This window comes from Gossypium arboreum, chromosome 6 (genome assembly GCF_025698485.1).
Source record: "Gossypium arboreum isolate Shixiya-1 chromosome 6, ASM2569848v2, whole genome shotgun sequence".
NCBI lineage: Eukaryota > Viridiplantae > Streptophyta > Magnoliopsida > Malvales > Malvaceae > Gossypium > Gossypium arboreum.
In genome coordinates this window covers 33,182,382-33,207,557 of record NC_069075.1, presented here as the reverse complement: position 1 = coordinate 33,207,557, position 25,176 = coordinate 33,182,382, and the positions used below count along the sequence as shown (strand labels likewise).

The following is a 25,176-nucleotide window of genomic DNA, read 5'->3' as shown; positions in this document are numbered from 1 at the left end:
ACCAAGAATAACATCGAATTCATTAAATGGTAAAAGCATCAGATCGGCCGGAAAACAGGATTCTCGAATTATTAGGGGGCATCTCTTGCACACTTTATCAACGAGTACGTATTGACCCAAAGGGTTTGACACTCGAATTACGAACTCAGTAGACTCAACAGGTAGAGTCTTACTGGATGCTAAAGTTTCACATACATATGAATGAGTAGAGCCGGGGTCAATCAATGCAATCACACTAGTATCAAAGAGAGTAAAAGTACCAGTGATAACGTCAGGGGAGGATGCCTCCTCTCGTGCGCGGATGGCATATGCTCTAGCAGAGCTCGGGTCTCGGATCGAACAGCCATATCAGTGGCTCCCCTCTGATTACCACCCCTACCTCCTGAAACCCTCGGGGGTCTACCTCTAGCTGTCGCCCCACTAGATCTCGCACCTTGCATCTTATTCTTCTCATCTAGCTCCGTGCAATCCCTAATGAAGTGGTCCTTCGAACCGCATCCATAACAGGCCCTATTAACAGACTTACCCCAACATTCACCTAGGTGTCGTCTTCCACATTGGGGGCATTCAGGTCTCTCTTGACGATTATTGCCCACACTAGCTACTGAAGTAGCTCGAGTCCGTCGCTGGTCGGGTTCTAATGGAAATTCCCGCAGTCGTCCTCGACTTACTGGTGTCCTCCCTGAACCTCTTTACAGCCGAGAACGGAGCTTTACTCGTCGATCTTTTACGGTAATCTCTTGCTTCAAATTCAGCCTTCTTCTTCTCCTTCCCAAGTTCTTCCGCCTTGCGTGCTCGTTCGACTAGTGTCACGAACTCCTTTATCTCCAAAATTCCCACTAGTAACTTTAACTCTTCATTCAATCCTTCTTCAAATCTTTTGCACATCGCAACCTCATCAGCCACACACTCCCGAGCATACCGACTAAGTCTTACGAACTCATGTTCAGATTCGATATCTGATCATCCGCCTTGCTTGAGTTCCAAGAATTCCTTACGCTTCGATCGATGAACCGTTGACTAATGTATTTCTTTCGAAATTGGATTGGAAGAAACCCCAAGTAACTCGTTCATTTGGGACTATGGAAATTAAAGTCCTCCACCAATAGTAAGTCGAGTCTCGAAACAAGGATATAGCACACTTAAGACATTCGTCGGTGTGCATGACATTCATCTAACACTCTAATGGTGTTATCGAGCGAACTCGGCCTTTTCGGCATCATCAAGAACTATGGCCTTGAACTCCTCGCCCCACGCTTCCTAATCAAGTCCACAGGTGGTTTACTCAGCCTCACAGGATCAGTAACTGGAGGCATTGCGGGCTCTTGGGGTGGAGTGTTTAAATTCGGGAATGGTTGGACAGCCGGGTTGGTTCGGGCATATTGCGCGACCCACTCATTCATCATAGTGAAGAAGGCTTGTTTCGCCCCTTCATTTTGATTATTCGCGGATGACTGAGGCTCAACAGGCGGTGTCCCTTGCGCAGGAGCAGCCGCTACACTTTCAACGTCATCCGCCAAGGGTCTCTCTACCCCGGGTTCCATCGCTAATTAAAACAAAAATTTCAACCGTCAGAAGTCATCACATTATTAAGCACTATCAATTTGGCATGTATAGCTAGACTCACACGCTATGGTAGTCCTAGAACCGACTAAACCATAGCTCTGATACCAATAAAATTGTAACACCCTAACTCGTGACCGACGCGATTGTCGGACACGAGGGGTTAACGAGACAAATCCTCTTAAAGTACCGACCAATTTGGCATTTCTGGACAGGCTGGAAAACTGCGTCACCGTCGCCTTAAAATCATATCTCGAGTTCCAAAACTCGGAAACTGGTTTCGTAAATTTTCCCTGAATTCAGACTCATATACCCATCCATGGATTTATTTTTAGAATTTTTGGTTGGGCCAATTGGTACAGTTTATTAGTTAAAGTCACCCATGTTACAGGGATCGACTGCTCTGACCTCCGCGCGTTACAACTTGAATATCTTTCTGTACAGGGCTTTAATACTGGTGCCGTTTGTTTCTAATGAAACTAGACTCAAAATGGAATCTGTACATATAAGGCATGACTCCTAATTCTTTCTGGATAATTTATGGTAAATTTTCAAAGTCGCGACAGGGGACCCAGAAATCGTTCTGGCCCTGTCTCACGAGAACTTTAATAATTCCCGGTATACTGCTCATATGGTCGTTTCGTTTCGTCCATATAAAAATAGATTCATCAAGGTTAAGTTCCATAATTTACTCACTATTTAATTCTACTTCTACTATTTTTAGTGATTTTTCAATCTCATCTCACTGCTGCTGTCCGCAACAGTTACTGCAGTAGACTATGCAAATTTCATGAATTTTTCCTTGGCCTTAATCATCCATCATACATGACACAAATTATGGCCACCTTAACAAAATTTGAGTTTCTAAGACTCGTGGCTATAGGTTCTAGCATCCCACTCGACGACCACATAGGCCATTTTCACATGGCTTAAAGTTTACAATCCCACAAATCGACAAAATATAATAGCCTATACATGCCAAATGTTCTTCAACAACAAAAAAGCAATACCACAAGATTTCAGCCGGTGTGATGACTTCAACGACGGTTCCGAGCACGCAATAAAGACGAGTCCCAGAGACCTAAAATGGGTGACAAGAAAACACCGAGTGAGTTTACAACTCAGTAAGTCATAAGCATTCGTCAATCCATCGATAAAATTACTACTACATGTACAACAAATGAAACTAGGTACTCGTCCATATCGAATCTATACCATAATACCTCGAACCTTTCGGTCCAATCTCGCACCAATTCATACATCCACATTTCATATTCTACACAACAAGATAATCAAAGCATTTTTACACATTAACTCAATTTCCAGCACAACCATACAATTTCAATCATCACATAGATTTAAGGCTTACCGAATTCAACCCCAAGCATGAACGTATTCTCTATTCGTCATGAGCTCGAGGTACTTACCCGATCCGCTGTCCGTGATCAACTCGATAATATCGCACACTCAGTGCCAATAGTGATGCAAAAGCATATAATAAGTCCGCACACTTAGTGCTATATAATCAGCTCGCACACATAGTGCTATATAATCAAATTCGCACACTTAGTGCTGTACAAATTTTAAACCCGACACTTAGTGCCAATCTTGTCACCGTGTCCATTTATACCCGCACACTTAGTGCCAAGACCAATACGTTATGCATTTTACTACCTTTATACATTCAACGATGGCATCATTCCATACACATACATTTCCACTTACACATCAATTCATTAAACACAATTGCATATATATTATGATCATTTAAATCAATGCCAAATATATGCTTTATGACTTACCTCGGATGTTATCGCACGTCTTCAACGGCTATTCAATTACTTTGTCTTTCCCCTTGTCCAACTTTGATCCTTTGAGTTCTTGAGCTAAATCAAACAAATTTACTTCTCAATCAAACACACACATACGGCAACCATATTTTGCTTTTAACACATTCGGTCACTTGGGTGACCTATTTAACTTTCAAACATTCATTTTAAATTCTTAGTTAAAATAATGCCGAATACCATTAACTACTAATGCCACACACTCACGTATGCATAAAATTAATCCTTACATGACCTATAGCTAATTCGGTCATTCGTCTTTCAAGCTTATCAAGCTTCATATCATGCTTCCTTGGCCGAATATACATATAAGCACAATGTAGCATTTTTATTCATTTCATGATACATTCGGCCTTGGCATAATTTTCATTAAAAATCCCTATTAGCCACTTTTAAAATGCTAATGTTACAAGAAAGGTTACCCAAATTCACATTCGGCAACTACACATACACAAGCCAATTTTTCTTCCTATCATCAAATTTAACACGAATCACAAACTTAAACCCTCAATAGCTACTATGGTCGAATAGATCCTTTCAATTCCATTTAACTACCATAAATTTAAAGTATTTAAATCAAGTTCATGAGTTCCTAATGCAAGAATTAGGCCAACCTACTAACCTTAACACCCACATTCGCAAGTGACCACATGCACACTCTCATAGCCAATTTCCATATTACCAAAATCCTCAATACTCATATTCCCTTATTCAACTTTAATCTAAGCTCCCTACTCACAAAACACAAGGAATAGAAATCATCTTCTAAGTTTCCTACCTTAGTCGAATGGCCAAATCACCACAAGGATCTAAATACACACATGGGCTCAATCAAAACCTATCCATCAACTAAATTTTTTATGAAATCTCAAAGAATTTACTTAAAACTTACCTCAATCAAACAAGTAGAAGACCGAATACCTAGCTTCTTCTCCCCCTTTTCTCTTCCTTTAGTTCATGACAAGAAGAACAAAACATAACCAAATTTCTCCTTTCTTCCTTTTATCAATTTCCCTCTTCTATTCGCCAAGACACCAAGGATGAGCAACAAAACTTTTTTTTTTCTTTCTTTCTTTGCTTTTGTTTCTCTCATGTACTGCAAGGGGGGAAAGCATCCACACTTTTTTTTTTTTGTTATCATCATTTTCCTTTTTCCATTTCTTTAATGCTAACTTTCTTATTTTATTGTTTCCTACATGCATCACTAGTCTAACATGTTGGAGACATGTTTCCACCCATAGCATGGCCGGCCATCTTGCTTCATTTTGGCTAATTTGACATGCAAGGACAACACCTTCCCACATGTATTAATAGGCCACCTTACATTTGCCTAGCACATTTCTAAATTTTCTCACATAAGTCCTATTTGATAAAAATTCACTTACAATTAACAAAATCCAAACATGAAATTTTTCACACATGCATGTATACATATAATGAGCATCAATTATGATGGTTAATTATTCTTATGACTCGGTTTAGTGGTCCCGAAACCACTTTCCGGCTAGGGTCAATTTAGGGATGTCACAATCTATGAAAGAAAATGATTAGTTGTTGTTAGGTAAACAACTTTTGTTAAGTGATTTTTGATGAAATTGTCAAATAGGGATTAAATTGAAAAATAAAAAAATATACACAGGGAAATTGTGAAATAAATGAAATATATGCATGCTAGGGACCTAATTGATATTTGGTTATGGTGGGTGGTGATTAAATTGCATGAATTTCCATTTTTATGAGCTAGGGACTAGATTGAATAGAAATTAAAAGTATAAAGGCAAAATGGTAATTTTGCCAAAAGATGGTTTTGTGTTAAATTGAATAAATCACATATTGAATTGAGTTGAATTTATTTTAGATCAAGATAAATCACTTACGATTGTAGATCAAGGCAAAGAAAAAGCTTCAGATTAATTTTCAATTGTAATTCAAATGTTATTATTGCATAATACCAAATTGTGTTTGATAAAAAATCCAATGGCGAAAAGGGATATCTTCGGTTATCAAATACGAAAAGGGATAACGCTAGCTATCGATCAAGAAATGCGATGGTGACGACCCTCAAACTACCACCGAATTATGAAAAGAGATGGCTTTGGCTATCGATTTATGAAAAGGGATGGCTTCGGACATTGATCTATGAAAAAGGATGGTGATGACCATCAAATTATGATAAGGGATGTGACGACCATCAAATTATGAAAAGGGATAACTTTGGCTATCAAATTATGAAGAGAGATAGCTTTGGCTATCAAATTATGAAAAGAGATGTGTCAACCATCGTATTATTACCTTGAGTGAGCTTCAGTAAGAGTTTTCAATGTAAATTTCATCATTGTGATGAAAGGTAAGAAATATGGATTTTTGTGGTAATGAAAGCTTGAATGCATATGTCTAAGCTTATGAATTTATTAATATCATATTGTAGTGGTTTATATATGCTTTGAGATTTTATAATCTATTGACAAGTTTAATTCATATTCCTTACGAACTTACTAAGCATGGCACACTTATATTGTGTTTATTTTTATGTGTTTTGCAGATAATTAGAAGCTCGATCGGGTTGGAAAGTCGTCGGGGATCTATCACACTATCCATCTGCTTTATCGGTACTTGCACTTATTCATCACATAATCATATTCAATTACACCTAGTCATTTCCTATTGAACACATCGGAATAATAACGGATACCTAGTGGCCTGCACATAGTGCCGCCCTTGTAGTCAAAGCTACTTTCTTCACAAAGTGGCCTTCACATAGTACCACACTTGTGACCAAAGCTGTCTTTCTTCACAAAGTGGCTTTTGCATAGTACCACACTAATGACCAAGTTATCTCTTCTCAAAGTGGGCTTCATATGGTACCACACTTGAGCCACTAGTGACATGCCACTTATATCTGATTTTGTTCCTAATGCTCAACCGGGAAATTTCTCACTTTTCGATACTTGTCAATTTCATTCAATATTCAGCCACATTTCATAAAACATAATAAAATGTGATAACGTAAGTAAAAACGATGCATTATTTACATACAAACTTACCTCGATGCAAAATATGACGAATTTACAATTTAGTCCATAACCTTTTCTTTTCCCCTTTTGAGGACAACTCCTCGTCTTTCTTGTTCTATAATAACACATTTAACTCATTTAATACTCACATTATTTAGTTTAGTCCAAAAATCACACTGTAGGAAAATTACATTTTTGCCCCTAAAATTTCACATATTTACAATTTTTCCCTTAGGCTCGTAAGATGAAAAGCACTTATTTTACACTAAATTACATTTTTCACTAAATTACATTTTCTACACATAATTTTACAACTTTTACAAATAGGTCCTTTTATGTAATTTCATCAAAAATCACTTAGTAAAAGTTGTTTATCACACCCTAAACTTTCATATTCTTCCATTAAACATCAAAACACATACATGTCATCCATGAGTAAATTTTAAAACACAAACCCTAGCTCAAAATAACGGTGGAAATAGCTAAACTGAGCTACGAGGATATAAAAAATGTAAAGAACATTAAAAACAGGGCTAAAATAGACTTAAATCAGGCTTGGAAGCTTGACAAACCCTAGCCATGGTTTCCCCTTGTGAAATTTGGCCATGGGGCTGAAGATGGACAAAAATTGGCTTTTAATTTTGTTTTTAATTCATTTTAATTACTAAATGACCAAAATACCCCTAACTTAAAAAGATTCTACTTCACCTATTTCATGTCCATTTTTGTCCAACAAATTAGCCAATGGTCTAATTACCATTTAAGGACCTCCAATTTAAAATTTCATAACAATTGGACACCTCTAGCATATAGAACTCAAGTTTTACACTTTTTACAATTTAGTTCTTTTGACTAAATTGAGTGCTCAAACGTCAAAATTTTCAAATGAAATATTCACGAATTCATTCCGTGAAATTGTAGACCATAAAAATATAATAAAAATAAATTTAATTACGTCAAATTTGTGGTCTCGAAACTATAAGAATGGCAATAAAACTGTGATAATGAAATCTAAGATGTGATGCTATACGAAATTTTCCGAAAATAAAACCCACATTAAATGATAAAGAGATCGATGATATCCCAGAGAAAATCCAGAAGAAGAATATCACTCATACACACAATGTAAATTGCATGTGCGTAATTCAAAGCATCAACTATTAGAAGTAGGAAATAGCTTCATATGGGTCTGATCATCAAGTCTTCTATCTAACATAATAGATTAGAAAACCAAAGAAAGATAGAGCAATGCTGATTATGAATCAACCAGACTAATAATGCTTCCATCTTATATTATGATTAACCAGACCTTCTATGCGATAAGAATCACATATGAAAATAAACAGTTGCATATACTTCTGAGGATAAAAGAACATATAGAATACCCATATTTAATACCCAGAAGAGATCGCTGTAAGATACCCGACTATAACAGTTGCATTCAAATATTTTTGCAATTTCAACACTATCCCACTGACTACTAAAGTCATCAATAGTCTCACATTCTCCCAATCACTAAAGAAATCAATTTAGAAGAAATTCTGGTTAACCTGTTCTTTAGATTTCATACCTAAATAAGTCGATTACTCATGAATAACTTCTTCCTTAATAGTGACATTGCGTATCTTGAAGAATCCACAAAAAAATATAATATCTCTTCTAAAACTCTCTTTACTTACTAACCCATACTAAACTTTGACCGCATTATTATTCATTCAGTTATTGAACTCCTCAATTTCACACTTGAAATTTAATGAATATAAATTTTATGAATTCTATTGTATAAGACATACATGTGAGAGCGGTGGAGGTCGTAAAGCCTCAAATTTTGATTTTCCTATATTCACACGTATAATATAACATTTATTTCATACCTTTATGAGTCCCATTTCATCATAAGTAACATTTTTACTCAAACACGTGAGTATCGTTTTTAGCATTATCTCATTAAACCATTGATTCATAATTCCATAGAACATGTTTTTAAGTTCTTATTGTTGCATCGGAGAAATTGGGACACTATTACTTGTCCCATGTTAAGATGTTTGCACGTTACTATTAACTTCCTCCCATTCAGCATGTTCGGGTTTATCTGACATCTTTACAAATTATAAGAAAAACAAAGATTAGATCGGATCATACACATATCACTATCACAGATTTATATGGCATGTATTTCTAAACACTTTACACATTACATTCATTCTGAGAATCGACTAAACCGAAGCTCTGATACCAATAAATGTAACACCCCTAACCCACATCCGTTGCGGAACAAGGTTACAGGATGTTACCGGAGTTTACAAAATAATTACACATAATTCCACTATTTACTTATGTTCATATCAAAGCTGTCCACTCGAGTCATAGTCACTAAAATATTTATCTCTTGAGCTACAAAATTCTAAGTTAAGATTCCTGTTTTTGAAACTAGACACAAATATCTTTATACCATAAAATTTTTAGAATTTATGGTTTAGCCAATTAGTATAGGAAAATCTTTAAATTTACCCCTGTTCTGCTGTTTAACAACTTCGACCTTTACTAAAAAAAATTACCTCTTAGTATGGGATTTGGATGATGTTTCTGTTTGTTTTCTTGAAAATAGACTCATTAAGAATTTAAAAATATAAATTTAAACCCCCATGTATTTTCATACAATTTTTAATGATTTTCCAAAGTCGGAACAAGGGAACCCGAAATCATTCTCACCTTGCCTAACAAAAATTAAAATATCTCATAATATGAAATTCTTTTGCTTAGACAATTTCTTCCATGTAAAACAAGACTTAATAGGATTTAATTTCATATTTTATTCAACCTCTAATTCAATTTCCACAATTTTTGGTGAATTTTCAAAGTTGGACTACTGCTACTGTCCAAAACTATTTTAATGCAAAATGATGATAACGAAGTTTATAACACCTTCACTTCCTTCCAATTAAACGCTATAAGTTCCATATAAACCTTAAGATGCAAAATAAGATCTACTAGAGTAATCTAGATAGTGTGATTTGATGTGTTGATTAGATCCTCTGAACTCTTGTTAATCTACAAAGAACATTAAACACACGAATGTAAGCTTATGAAAGCTTAGTAAGCTCATAGGCATAGAAAATAATTCTTACCGAACATCTTATAACAATCATAGAATATATAATTTCACTAATCCTTTCTGCCAATCACAAAATCAATGATAAAATTCACTTGATGGAGCTCAATTTCAATTTCTTGGGTCCATTTATCGCTTACTTTTCTTAATCAAATTAGGGAGCGGTTCAGAATTGAGTACTTAATTTCCACAAAGCCATAGTATAACTATGGTCTTGTACATAGTCACATATCACACACCAAAGCCATAGCCCAGCTATGGTCTTATATGGAAGCACATATCACATTGATGTCATAGCCTAGCTATAGTGTTATATGGAAACACATATCACACCGATGCCATATCTCAGATATGGTCTTATACAGAAATCACATATCACATATTTCCATGGTCCAACCATGGTCATTTCCGTCAATGTGTATTAGTCACTGAACGAAAGTACTCAATCCGGTGTTCCACTAAATTAGAACTTTTATTCAAACATTCATACTTTCACAATTATCCCAGTTTAATAACATTCATATACAATAACATACCATAGCATTCATGAATTTTCATAACAATTCATTAAATTTAGCCATATGAACTTAGCTGGGCCAATTTGTAAAAGTTATGGAAATTCATGGACTAATCGTCAATTTTCTCTTTTCCGCATTTATCTTCGGTTTCTCAATCTATAACATAAAAATTTTCATTCAGTAGCATTCATTTCTATTCTAATTCAATTCACACTTCACACTTCACACCCTTCAATTTTCAAAATTACACATTTACCTTAAATTTTATAGTTTTTACAATTTAGTCCCTACTTAATTAACCTATCAATTAAGCTAACCTTTCTCAGTTAACACATTATTTATTTAATTTAGGCTATTTTACAGCCTTTGACATTCAAAAATTCAACACCATACCCTAATTCTTCACTTTTCACAATTAGGTCCAAAAATCAATTTTTATCAAAATTACTTAATAAAATCATTATATAATGAAATGAAAGCTTCAATTCCACAATAATTCATCATAAAATTCCAGCACTTAACCATAATGACTTTCAAATTCAGCCATAAAATCAAAAACTAATGAATTCAATAAGTGGACTTAATTGTAAAAGTCTTAAAAACACAAAAATTACAAGAAAAAGGCAAGAAATAAACTCACACGTAGCAAACTTATGAAAAACCAGGTCGGAGAAGCTCTTCTATGGCATTTTTGGCTGTTAATTTTGAAGAATTGTCTAGATTTCTCTTTTAATTGATATTTTATTTGTTTAATTTGACGAAATTTATAATTTTGCCCTTATTTCACCTAATTTCTAATTTTTTTTCTTGCTTATGCCGCCTAATCCTTTTCCTTTAGGCTAATTTTCCTTTTAAGTCCTCTCTCATTTAACACTTGAGCTATTTAATCATTTTAGCAAGTTTTGTACCTTTTACAATTTAGTCCTTTTTAATTAATTAACTGTCCAAACATTAAAATTTTCTAACAAAACTTTAATACTAACTCAATGACTCTCCATAAATATTTATATAAATATTTATGGCTTGTTTTATGAAGGTCTAGATACCTCGTTTTTGAAACTAATTAACCTAATAATTCTTTTAAAACACAAAATTCACTAATTCAAGAATATTTCTAAAATCATACTCTAACTCAAAAATAATAATTAATAAAATTTTCGAACTCACTTGTTGGATTTAGTGATCTTGAATCACTATTTTCGACACCATTGAAAATTGGGCTATTACATATTGGTTGTATGTTATTATATGATTTTTATAAAGCTTGATTATGCATGATTTTAATGCCTTTTGAAGGCTTGTATATTGGGGAAAAGGTGGTTGTAGGCACTTGTGGATATGGGTGAGAAAAATGGCTTGTAAAATGGCCTATTTTTGTCCCCATAGGCAGAGACATAGGCGTGTGTCTTAGTTGTGTGTGACATACGGCCAGACGACACGACTGTGTGTCCCCTATAGCTTTCAAAGGTTTTCAAGTCAGGCTGTTACACGGCCTAGCACACGTCTTGGAACATGGGCGTGTGAGGTTATTTCGAAGGGTACATGGCTTGGCACAGGGCGTGTGGCTTGGCCATGTGACCCAAGTGAGTAAGTTACATAGGGACAAACATAGGTTGAGACATGGTTGTGTGTCTCTACTTCAAATGCCCACATAGCCTAAGAAATGGGTGTTTCTCTTGGCTGTGTGAGTCACATAGCCTGGCCATATGGTTATGTGGCCCATGCAGTGTTGAAACTTTTCACTATTTTTTGAAAAATTCTTTGAGTTCTCGATTCAGTGTTGACTTGTTTCTAATGAGTTTTTAGGGCCTCGATGTCTTGTGTAAGGGATGATATGTATGTTTTGGATTGGATTTAATATGATTATTGTTATTATTCAAGTTGTTTGCAAGTTGGGTTGTTTGAATTAAGAACTCCGGTAATGCTCCGTAACCCTTGTCCAACAACGGATATGGGTTAGGGGTGTTACAGAAATATTCAACCCTTTTTCGCACAACCCTGTGGCCCTTACCTTGCTCCACTGCCACTCCTAAGTAACTCCATAGTGAATCTACTTTTACCCTTAATGTCACAGCCCTTTACTCCTAAAATCACCACCCTAACACCTTTATTTGAAGCTACTAACCATTGCACATAAAAAATATGCCTAGATAAGTTTTCCACCAAGTACATCACCAGATGAACGAAAATCAAACAAAAATTTTCATTTATAACTTGAAAATGAGTACAATAAAGATAAAAAAAACCCATTAGTTGCTATGTGTCTCTAAAAAATCAACCAATACTTCGCCTTCCTTTTCACTATTCCCTTCATGTCCATCACCTTTGTCACATCCCTAACCTATTTTCGTTGTAAGATTAGGGTTACAAAGTTACAATACAATTTAGAACATTTAATTTCAAACTTAACAATTATACAAACTAAAAGAAAACATACAATATTTCATTCTAAGCAGGATAAACATACACTTATAGCCTTAAATCAAGCATAAGAGGCCCTAAAAATAGCTTGACAACACTTAGGAACCATTTTGAAACAAAACATAAAATTTTAGGAAAATTTGGAAAATTTGAGAAATAGGGGTCACACGGCCGCCTGGCATATCCCATACCATGTATGCATTCAAAACATGGGATATACGGCTGTGTCCCAACTTATTTGTCTGCCTATGCAGCTTACTGACTTGTGTCACATGACTATGTCATAAGCCGTGTGCCATGTAACCCCCAAACCCGGCCTAAACGTTATGGCCAAATTTTGGAAGGCACATTAAAATTGTTGAAAACATTTACTTGTTTAAAAGAAACTATGCTCTATTTGTTTTTACAAAAACTCTAAAATTTAAATATTGAGTAATTTAGTTTTGAAAAACACTTTACAGAACAAATATTTTGAAAGTTCATTTGTTTATTGAGATATCATCTTAAGTCATTAAAATAAGAAGTTTGCAATTTTTTAAATATGTTCTTAAAAATGCTTTTGGTAAATATCTGTCAGAGCAAAATTTTGAAAATACTTAGAAAATCATAAATTTATAAGTTTAGTTAAAATGAAGTGAAAATAAAAAGTATTTTAAATTACCATAATTCAAATTATTTGTAAGCCCATCAAACATGCATGCATGACAGTTTAAAATTTTAAAGTAAAAATAACCCAATAAAAGTCCAATATAACAACCCAATAGTTTATAAACCATTTATTAAAAATTGATCTGAGAGGCTCCTCCGTAAGTTGAATCCAAGCCCTATGTCCATGAATCACCTGAAAAGGTTATGAAACTAAAAGGGTGAGCTTTTAAGCTCGGTATGAGTCTTATAACAAATTAAATAACAATAAGTTAAGTAAATATAAGCACATACTTATCATGGAACATAATCAATTTTATGCACATGGTCATGGCAATGCAATTTTTTGTAAAACCATTATGCAAATGTAACAGCTCGTTTTTAGGTCAAATCAGAACAGTGGCTTTGATACCACAAATTTAAAGTCAAAATATTCATTTTATTATTTTAATAAGGTCTACAACATGATAGATTACTTATGTGAAAGTTTCATTAAGAAATTTTATTTTTTAAATGCTTAATTCAAGAAAAGGACTAAATCGTGTAAGGTGCAAAAGTTGAGTTCGATTGTTTAAAAATATTAAAAACTATGGTTTATTAATATGGAAGTCCTTATCATGTAATTAGTACATTTATAATGTAAGTGGACAATCTTGGACATTGATTATATGATATATTAATGTTTTATAATAAGATTATTAAGGTACATTGATTATTAATGTTAATATTATTAAAAGAAAACCAAATTTTGATTCTTCCTTCATCTTTTAACCAAAAATTTAAGGTAGAAGAAACAAAAATAGGGTTTTACATTCGACAAGCATAAATTCTTCAATTAGATCAAGATAAGCCGAGATCGAGTTTAGATTAGGGAAAAGGAAAGATCGACGAATAGCCGATAGTTTTTATCCCAGCAATATGAGATAAGTTCGTATAATTAGAATCAAACTTCTATATATTTGAAAATATTTGGAATGAATATTTTTGATTGAGTAATTGATGTACTTGAAATGTAAATGTCTTATTAATATATATTATAGTTGTTACCGAGCCCCGTTTGAACTGTTGAATTCATAAGATACGAGTCACTTGTCACTAGGGTTACCGATTTGGTCAAGCTCCTGAATTTGTTGTAGACTCATCACAGCTCGTATGAGCTTACCGATATATCAGCTCGTAAGAGCTTACTATTTCAGGTCATTGGAGCTTACTGTTTCAGCTCATTGGAGCTTACTGTTTCAGCTCATTAGAGCTTATCATTTTAGGTCGTTTGAGCTTACTGTTCTCCTCGATAGAGTTTACCATTTTAGCTTAATAGAGCTTACTGTTCATTAGCTCAGAAGGAGCTTACCGATCATAGCTTGAATGAGCATAAATGATAATGAATTGACAGATTACTGATGTTATTCACCAGAGTATCCTTTGAATTTCTAATAGGCTCAACGGGCACAAATAATGTTATATGGATGAGTCACAGTCTATAAATGTTGCTTATGTTATCTATGATATATGAATTTGGAATAATGCAAAGTATTGTATTAATGGATGGTTTTATGTATTTTTACAATGACTAACATGTGATGAATACTTGTGGTTAGGTTTTTGTAAATTGAATTGGTTGCAGTCTAATTATTGCTTTGATTATGTAATAAATGGTAAGTTTAGTTTAAATTATACGGGCTTACTAAGCTATAAAGCTTACTCTGTTTCTTTCTCTATGTTTTATAGAGGCTCTTTAGCCCGCTCGTTACAGACAAGTTGGAGTTGCACATCACACTATCCAATTTTCGATTGGTACTTATGAACTCATGAAATTATGTAAATATGGCATGTATAGGTTAGTTTGGATGGTGTTAGTTATGGTCACTTGAAATTATACTTTTGGTATATCTTATGTATGAGTTAAGCCAGGTGATTTGGCTTATTTTGGTACTATGTTTTGGTTGAATTAAATGTTCAATTATGGTATGCTGTAGCAAGGTAATGATGGAATGAAATTATACAAATGAAGTTTTGATATGTAGTTGTTAAATGAAAGGATTATGTATGATGTTAAATAGGTATTTGGGCATGTAATTGTTAGGTTTTGATATGGAAAATAATGTGTATTGAAATGGTTATCTTGGCTACCTATTGAGTTGTAAAAATGTGGTTATCTATGCTTATGAATGCTTGTGTTTATAGGGTGGCAAAATGGCTTTACAAATAGCCTATTTTTGTCCACACGAGCAGGGACACGGGTGTGTGTCTCAGCCGTGTGTGACATACGGTCATGCTGTACAGCCGTGTGTCCCCTGGGGTACCCTTTCGAAGTAAGTCAATATACCCTACAAGGTTTGGCACGGCCTAGACACATGGGTGTGTCTACTAGCTGTGTGTGGCATACGGGTCGACACATGGGCGTGTGGTCAGCCGTGTGGTACAAGTCAGTATACCCCCTAAATGGCACACAGCCTAGCACACGAGCATGTGACTTGGCCGTGTTGATACGTCAGTATACTCTCCAGTTTTCACACGTCCTGGCACACGGGCATGTCATTGGCCGTGTGACACAGGTTAGTATGTGTGCCCTGTTTCCGCACGGTCTAAGACATGGGCATGTCTACTAGTCATGTGAGGCACACGGTCTGTTCACACGGACATGTGATACTTGAAATGTTGATATTTTTCTAAGTTTCCAAAATTTTCATATTTTACCGATTTAGTCTCGAATGCATGATTGGAGCTTTGTATGCTTGATTTAAGTACATATGGAATGTGAATGAATAATATTGACTGAAATAAGATGTTATTGGATAAATGATTGTTCTAAATTGAGTTACAAGTCCGATAATGCTACTTAACCTATTCCGGTGATGGTTACGAGTTAGGGATGTTACATTTGTTGGTATCAGAGCTACAATTTAGTCAATTCTAGGACTAATATAGCATATGTGAGTCTAGCTATACATGCCATATATAAAACTATGGTAGTGTGATGACTCCTGACATTTTCAAATGTGTCTTATATAGTAATGAATCTCGAACAAGCTTTAGTAGATGACGTCGAAAGTAACGCGTCAGCTCCCGCTCAAGGGATAGTGCCTATGAAATCTAGACCAATGATAGGTAGTCACGAGGGTGAGGCTAAAAAAGCTTTCTTTAAAATATTGAACGTGTGGTTCGCACAGTACATTCGTACGAACCCAGCTATTCAGCAACCTCCACCCCTACCTATTCCCCAACTGACCCCTGTAGTTCCTTAAGGTATTAATCTTCTATGATTAAATTAACCGCCTGTCGATAAGGTACGGAAACACGGAGCTGAGGAATTTAGAGCCACTGTTAATGTTGATCTTGAGAGAGCCAAGTTTTGGCCTGAGAACACAGTTCGGGTATTTGACGAATTATCCTGCACACCTGAAGAATGTTTAAAATGTATAGTATCACTGTTAAGAGACACCGCATATCAGTGGTGGAATACCTTGATATCCGTAGTTCCGTAAGAAAGAGTCACTTGGGATTTCTTTCAAGTTGAATTTAGAAAGAAATACATTAGTCAAAGGTTCATTGATTGGAAAAGAAAAGAATTCCTTAAATTGAAGCAGGGTCGTATATCAGTCAATGAATATGAAAGAGAGTTTGTACGACTCAGCAAATATGCTCGTGAATGCGTCTCTTCTGAAGCTATAATGTGTTAGTCAGAATTCTTGAGCTGAAAGAGTTTGTTGTTTTGTTTGATCGGCCTTGTAAAGCTGAAGAGCTTTGCAAAGAGAAAAGAAAAGCTGATTCTATGGCTAGAGATTCTGGAAAGAGATTTGTGGGAAAATCACATTAGTTAGCATCAAAGAAAAGACTATTATCTGCGTTTTATGGCTTCTATGGGAATTTCGATTAGAGATAGAGTTGCTAGACAATTCAGTTCTAAACCTCAGGCGACATCCGTTACCAGTGTGGGAAGTGTTAGAAATGCTGGACCTAAATGTAAACATTGCAAGAAGAAGCATTATGGTTAGTGAGCGGAGCTTGATTTAAATGTGGATTGCTTGATCATTATCTTCAAGACTATTCAAAAAAGTTTTTTTATATATCTTTTATTATTATTCATGCTATTATCATGCAATGCCACAAAAGTATGTTATAAATTGGATTAGTTTGATTAGAATTGTTAAGTGATGATAGTTGTGGCTGAAGTATTAATCATAATCTATGACTTTTTGAATTTAGATACATTCTTCCTTGTCCACTCATTAAACAAAGTAATGGTTTTGATTGCAGGTTCAGAATGTCGTCTTCACGTGGTAAAATGGCCGTTATCCCAGCTTCAAAGAAAAGGAAGGGAGCATTATCTTTCTCGGGTCCTACCGCAGAAGTTTGTCACATTTTCCTGAGGTTCCCCATCGGGCCCCAAGAAGAACTATTCCAAATACTCAGGGCCTAACCTTTAATTGCGGGCTGCTGCATTGACTAGTCAGTAGAACAAGTTCAGTTGGATGAAGCGATTCGGGCCCTCCTAACCACTGACCCTTGGGAACTATTTTTTGGGATCATCGAGCCAACATACCTCGAGATCACAATGGAACCATGCTCAACATTCCATCTTCAGACCGTAATGATGAACTACGATGATCCCGGCACAGTCCAATTTTGCCTAGGCGGGTTAGTCCGCCAGCTCAGCGTCCCAGAATTTGGTAAGGCGCTGGGTTTATATATGGGGGAATTCAAGGAGGAGAATGACTTACATGCTCTCAACCGCCACATCCATCATTTTCCTTCACGAAGCTGGGACACACTAGTACCAGGTGGGGCCACCTACAACCCTAGCCGTTCCAAGGCATCGGCTCTTCCTCCCTCTCTGAGGTACTTACACACCATTTTGGCTCACACGAGTACAGGACGGCGGGAGAGCACTGGCATCGCCAACACTCACGACGCCTACTTTTTATGGTGTATGTCGCATGGGCGCATCATTGACCTTGCCTATTTCATTGCCCTCGCGATTCAGCACCAGACAAAGCGGCATAAGAAGGGGGTCATTTCCATTGGCCCCTACGTTACTCAGTTGGCTCGACACTTTGGGCTCCTCAGTACCACAGCCCAAGCATCATCCTTGACCCTCATTGGCCAGATGCCTCCACAAGGCATCTCGAGCATGCTTAGCATAAGGATGATCGAAAAACGTTGAGGAACCTACCCTCCTCAATATCATCTCGCCCAATCTACCGAAGGGAGGCCTATGAGGACATTCCTAATGATGTCCCTCCACAGCACGAGGACCTACTGACTTAGCCACCACCATCCTCTCGTCCAGTTCATGCGGTGGCTTCATATGCTGACATCTCCGAGCGTCTCACTCGATTCGGGTTGCAGTGTATTCAACGATTTGACAACATTGATGCTACTCTACAACAGATTTGTCAGCACGTCCACCTCTCATCGCTAGTCCCACCTCGCGAACCATTCAGCGATGAAGATGTTTAAAAACATTTATTTATTATTTTATGTTTTTAATTTTTATTAAAACTACTTTTTATTTTTATTAGATTTTAGAATTTTTTTTAATTATCAATTTTAGTTAATTCTTTATGAGTAATTATTCTTCCTAATATCCCCTAAAAAGTTCCTGATCTTATCACAGTTATATAAAGCTCTTAAGCTCATCATCACATAGGAACTAAAAACTCCACTAGGAAAGGTTCTCCACGACTTCCATGTCCTGATCGACCATGACCATAGCTACCACTAGATATAATATTCTTTTGGCGTAGGACTTATGGGCTAATGAACCTCTACTACCGCCGGAGTATCCACCTCCATTCTCGCACCGATTACTCTCCAAAACTCCAGTTCGAGGAATTCATCATACAGGAAGTTTCACTTCTCTCCCTATCTTATTTTTATATTCTAATATCTATCTTTGTACATTGAGGGCAATGTACATCTTAAGTGTGGGGGGTATTTATTTCATTATCAGAAAAATCCCTGAATGACTACCTTGTTCTCTTGAAAAGCTCTCATATCGTATTTAGGATAAATTTTGATTGATTTATGAAGTTGATTGATATATCTTGAATTAAAATATAGGCATTTATGCATTGATTGTTTAAACCTCAAGACATTAGAGAATCAATCATGATAAGTTGGTTTTTAAGATTTTAAAATTTTAGGTTGTTTCCCCAAAGTTTAGGTATTACTTTGAGTTGGATTTCACAAGTTTTAAAAATCAAAAAGCCATTATTTTTGTGAGATTTTTGAGCCTTTTGAGCATCTATTAATTCTTTCATGCTCACTTTTATTATTGCTTTGAGTGCATCAGTATTGAACTGTTATTCTAGAACTTGCTTGATTATGCATGTCAAGACCACACCATTTGGTTTGATATGTCAAGATGATAGAGGGACTTAGGATTAACCCATTCATGCCATGAAAATCCTACCTCCACGATTAACCTCTAGTAAACTCCCTTGAGCCTAACAAGCCATTTCTTGTATTACCCTTAATATTAACCCTTAACCTATTATTGTTGAAATCCCCTAAATTAATTTGATCCCCATTTTTTGTCGAGATTGAAATTGAAATAGTTGCTTAGCTAAGTTTTATTCTACTTTGTATTTAACTTGTTCATAAAAAAAATGTATACGTCTTAATAGTAGTAATCTTCTGAGCTAAATAATTCAAATTCCATATTTTGAGAAAAGCTCTGTTGTACGCAATTGATGACTAACTATTTTTCTAGTTAAGTAAATTTTCAAGTCAATCTCGATTCTAACCCTTTCTTTCAGTTTGTGACCACACCCCCTAACCAACCCTCATTACAACCCTCTAAAGACCTTTTGATTGATGTATCATCTTAAATTATAGTGGTGGAGATTTGATTTTGATGCAAGCCTATGGTAATGACTTTTCATTATTGAGTATTGAGTGCTTCATTTATTGTCCTTAAACACCTCGAGTGATTTGAGTGAATCTTTAGTGAGGATGTGAAACTCTATGATATTCTGAATCAAAGGTAATTACGTAGATGAGGGGAGACACCTACGTTTGCATGATTAAATACTCAACTTGGAATGTTTGAAACTTTTATTTTCTTTTAGTTGAATTCTCAATGTATGATTACCTATAGATTATTTTGAGATATTATCGATAGAAATTATAAGTTAAGAAGTATTTATTTTGATTATGAGTTAAGAATTTTGCTTGAGGATAAGTAAATGCTTAAGTGTTGGGGTATTTGATAAACCGTAATTTATACATATTTTTACCCCATGTTTAACACATTTTATGGATGATTTTCCATTAGAATTGGCGAATTTGATGCTTCTAATACTTTAATTTCATGTTTTATACTTAGGAGATCATATGAGAGGGAAAGGAACGAGAAACGGGCCAAAAACAGAGAAAATTGGCCAAAGTACGAAATCAACACGGCCTGGACCTCCTCACACGGGCAGACCAACACGGTCGTGTCAATTTGGCAGGCTCGAGCATGGCCTGAAGTAATCGCACACGGGCGTGTCACACGGGCGTGTCACACGGGCATGTCCCTACTAAGCCTAAGTTGAGTGAAATTCGAAAAAGGCTAATTTTGAGGGCTTTCAAGCATTCCAAAGCCTATAAATACACCCTAGAGGAGGAAGAAAAGGGGGACACAGAATAGGGAGTAAGGAATTACTCCAAGGAAGCCAATTGATCCATCTCAGAAGCCGGATTACCATCAAGACTTTAGATCTCTCCTCAATTTCCCCTTCAGGAGTTTTGGGTTTTCTTTATGTTTTGTATTCTTTTTTATTCTGAGATGTTTTCTTATTTAGTTATGAACTAAAACTCCAAGATACCTAAGGGGAATGAAACCTAAGACGAATCTTGTTATTATTTTCTAAATTGTATGATAAATATTTAAATTGTTCTTAATTATGTGTTCTTAATTCTTGTTTTGATATCCCCGGATACTGGTTCAAGATAAGCTCTTATTCAGAGGAGGAATAGACCCTGTCTAAGAGTACATTTGTCATAATTAAGCGGAGTTGTTTGTGCGCCTAGACATAAGGTGACAAGATTTTACCGGATTAGGGTGAAACCTAATAAGGGGATCCATAGATCGAGTTAATACAACCCTCGGGTGTTAATTAGAGAAAGGTCTCAATTATTCAATCTAGGGATTAGACGTTATTAGTCTTGAATAGGGATAATAACATAACTTAGGGATCTCTACAGAACAAGTTAAGTGAATAAATCGTCTGATTCGGAGCCAAAATAACAAGCATAGTCTAGGTGGAATTTTCCTTAGGTATTGTCTTAATTCAATCGATTTTCCCAAAAAAAATTCCCCAATTCTATTCTCTGTGAATTCTTAGTTTAGATAATTAGTTAGTTAAAACAAAACCTCTTTGTTCTTAGGCTAGATAATAAAAAGGCAGTCATTACTAGTACTTTTAGTTTCTTTGGGTTTGACAATCCGGTCTTGCTAAAATTATACTACTGTTCGATAGGTACACTTGCCTACATCGCGATAATAGTTAGTTTCAAGAACAATTAACTATAAATATTTAAAACCTATCACGAAATCTCACGATCAAGTTTTTGGCGCCGTTGCCGGGGAACTAAGATATTAGGAACGCTTAATTTTTATTACTTTAGCCATTTATTTTTCTTGAAATTTAATTTAATTTAATTTATTAGTATTATTATTATTTATTAATTTACTTTTTTTCTTTCTCTTGGCAAGTTTTTATAGTTTATGACTAGAAGAAACTCGTCAGGACCACTACTTTTTAACAAAGAAATCGATTCCATAGTTCACAGAAACCAAAGAGAAATAAGGTGAAGCTTAAGATACACAGAGAACGAGTAAGAGGACGATACTCAACCCCCAACTGAAGAGATGGCTGAAAACCAAGACAACCAGCTACCTCCTGCAATTGCAGTTAATCAAAATCCTGCTCCACGCATTCTGTATGATTATGCTAAACCTTCTTTAACAGGAACTGAATCGAGCATAGTTAGACCTGCAGTAGTTGGAAATACTTTTGAACTAAACACTAACACTATTCAAATGATACATCAATTTGTTCAGTTTGATGGTTTGCAAGATGAGGATCCCAACGCTCACTTAGCAAACTTCTTAGAACTATGCGATACATTTAAAATTAATTTTAAATTACGTAATGATATCTCTTCGTTTGTGCAGATGGACTGAGAAACTCTTTACGATGCATGGGAGATATACAAAGACTTACTGAGAAGGTGCCCTCACCATGGGTTGACGCTTTGGCTATAGGTTCAAACGTTCCATAATGGCCTAAATTCTTCAACTCGACAAATGGTTGACGCAGCTGCTGGCGGAATCATCAATAATAAAACACCTGAAGATAAACCTATGAGTTTATAGAGGAGATGACACTGAATAACTATCAGTGGCAAGTCATGAGGACTAAGCCAACTAAAACAGCGGGCATTTATAAAGTCGATTCAGTTACTATGCTGTCAAATCAGGTAGAACTTCTAAATAAAAAGATTGATGGTTTACTTGGTTCTACTCAGGTATATCCAGTAATGAGGTGTAAGACAAATGGAGGAGGAGCATGCATAGAGTATCAACCCTTCAACCCTAGCATCGATGAGGAAGAAGTCCAATATATGGGTAACAATAATTCTCGATCCCAAAATAACCCATATAGTAACACCTACAATACAGGTTGGAGGAACCACCCAAATTTCTCATGGGGAGGTCAAGGAAATCAGAGACCATCTCCAAGCTACCAATAACCACCCTACCAATAGGAAAGCAAGTCGAACCTTGAAGAGATTCTATCTAAATTTATCTCGGTGTCAGAAACCCATTTCCAGAACACCGAGACAGCACTTAAAAATCAACAAGCATCGATCCAAGGGCTCGAAACTCAGATAGGCCAGCTTTCCAAACTAATCTCCGAACGACCAGAATGTAGCTTGCCAAGTAATACTGAACCCAACCCAAGGGAACAACTCAACGTGATTGATGTTCAAGATGAAGAAAGATTCGTTGAGCCTGAGCCAGAACCGAGGCAAGAAACTATGGTAAGCAAAGGTTAAGGTGAGGTAGGTCATAATAAAAACAAATTAATGAATGTAGAATATAAACCTCGTGTGCCATACCCCAACGCGACAAGGAAAGACCGCTCAGATGAACAATTTGGTAAATTCCTTAAACTCTTAAAAAAATTACATATTAACTTACCGTTTATTGAAGCCCTATCGCAGATGCCAAACACAATGAAATTTTTCAAGGAGCTTTTAGCAAATTCCATATTACTAGTAGTAATCTTCTGAGCCAAAAAAGTCAAATTCCATATTCTGAGAAAAGCTCTGTTGTACGCAATTGATGACTAGCTATTTTTCTAGTTAAGTAAATTTTCAACTCAATCTCGATTCTAACCCTTTCTTTCAGCTTGTGACCACACCCCTAACCAACCCTGATTACAACCCTCTAAAGACCTTTTGATTGATGTATCATCTTAAATTATAGTGGTGGAGATTTGATTTTCATGCAAGCCTATGGTAATGACTTTTCATTATTGAGTATTGAGTGCTTCATTTATTGTCCTTAAACACCTCGAGTGATTTGAGTGAATCTTTAGTGAGGATGTGAAACTCTGTGATATTCTAAATCAAAGGTAATTACGTAGATGAGGGGAGACACCTACGTTTGCATGATTAAATACTCAACTTGGAATGTTTGAAACTTTTATCTTCTTTTAGTTGAATTCTCAATGTATGATTACCTATGGATTATTTTGAGATATTATCAATAGAAATTATAAGTTGAGAAGAATTTATTTTGATTATGAGTTAAGAGTTTTGCTTGAGGACAAGCAAATGCTTAAGTTTGGGGGTATTTGATAAATCATAATTTATACATATTTTTCCCCCATTGGAATTGGTGAATTCGATGCTCCTAATACTTTAATTTCATGTTTTATGCTTAAGAGAACATAAGAGAGCAAAAAGAACGAGAAAAGGGCCAAAAACGAAGAAAATGAGCCAAAGTATGAAACCAACACGGCCTGGACCTCCTCACATGGGCAGACCACACGGCCGTGTCAATTTGGCATGCTCGAGCACGGCCTGAAGTAGTCGCACATAGGCGTGTCACACGGGCGTGTCCCTACCAAGCCTAAGTTGAGTCCAATTCAGAAAAGGCTAATTTTGAGGGCTCTTAAGCATTCCGAAGCTTATAAATACACCTTAGAGGAAGAAGAAAAGGGGGACACAGAATAGGGAGTAAAGAATTACTCCAAGGAAGCCGATTAATCCATCTGAGAAGCCAGGTTCACCATCAAGACTGAAGATCTCTCCTCAATTTCCCGTTCGGGAGTTTTGGGTTTTCTTTTTGTATTCTTTATTGTTCTGAGATGTTTTGTTATTTAGTTATGAACTAAAACCCATAAATACCTAAGGGGAATGAAACCTAAGACGAATCTTGTTATTATTTTCTGAATTGTACGATAAATATTTAACTTGTTCTTAATTATGTGTTCTTAATTCTTAGTTTGATATCCCAGGATATTGATTCAAGATAAGCTCTTATTCAGAGGAGGAATAGACCCTGTCTAAGGGTACATTTGTCATAATTAAGCGGAGTTGTTTGCACTCCTAGACATAGGGTGACAAGATTTTGCCGGATTAGGGTGAAACTGTAACATCCTGATTTTCGGATTTATTCGCGGTTTTCAATATTTTGTAAAGATTTTAAAATTTTGTATTTGGATGTGAAATTAATATTTTGAGTAGGTAAATGGGCTTATAGAAGGCCCATGTGTTGGCCAAAACCCAGTTGAATTTTTGAATTTTTGGACTTAGGAGTTAGGGGTTCTGGCTAGATGGCCCTTGTATAGAGTTATGGGTAAATTGCATCACAAAAAGAGCCTTAGTAAAGTGGCAAGGGTGACGCGACTAGGCTCCTAAAAGGGTGGCGTGTGGAGCATTGGGGAAGGCATGGGATCAATTCCCTGTGTTGACAAATAGATGCATTTATTTTTAAGTGCAGGAGGGGTAGTGTTGGAGTCCAGGTGGAGTCTGCTAAAGGAGAGTTTGAATCT

At 35.8% G+C, this 25,176-nt stretch overlaps 1 non-coding gene across 1 annotated transcript; it reads right to left on the bottom strand.

Annotated features, from left to right (window-relative positions):
* Positions 1-22,253: 22,253 nt before the first annotated feature.
* Positions 22,254-22,360, bottom strand: LOC128294379 (small nucleolar RNA R71). Its single transcript, XR_008284691.1, has one exon. It is a non-coding gene; the product is annotated as a small nucleolar RNA R71 (small nucleolar RNA).
* Between the last annotated feature and the right edge of the window lie 2,816 nt (positions 22,361-25,176).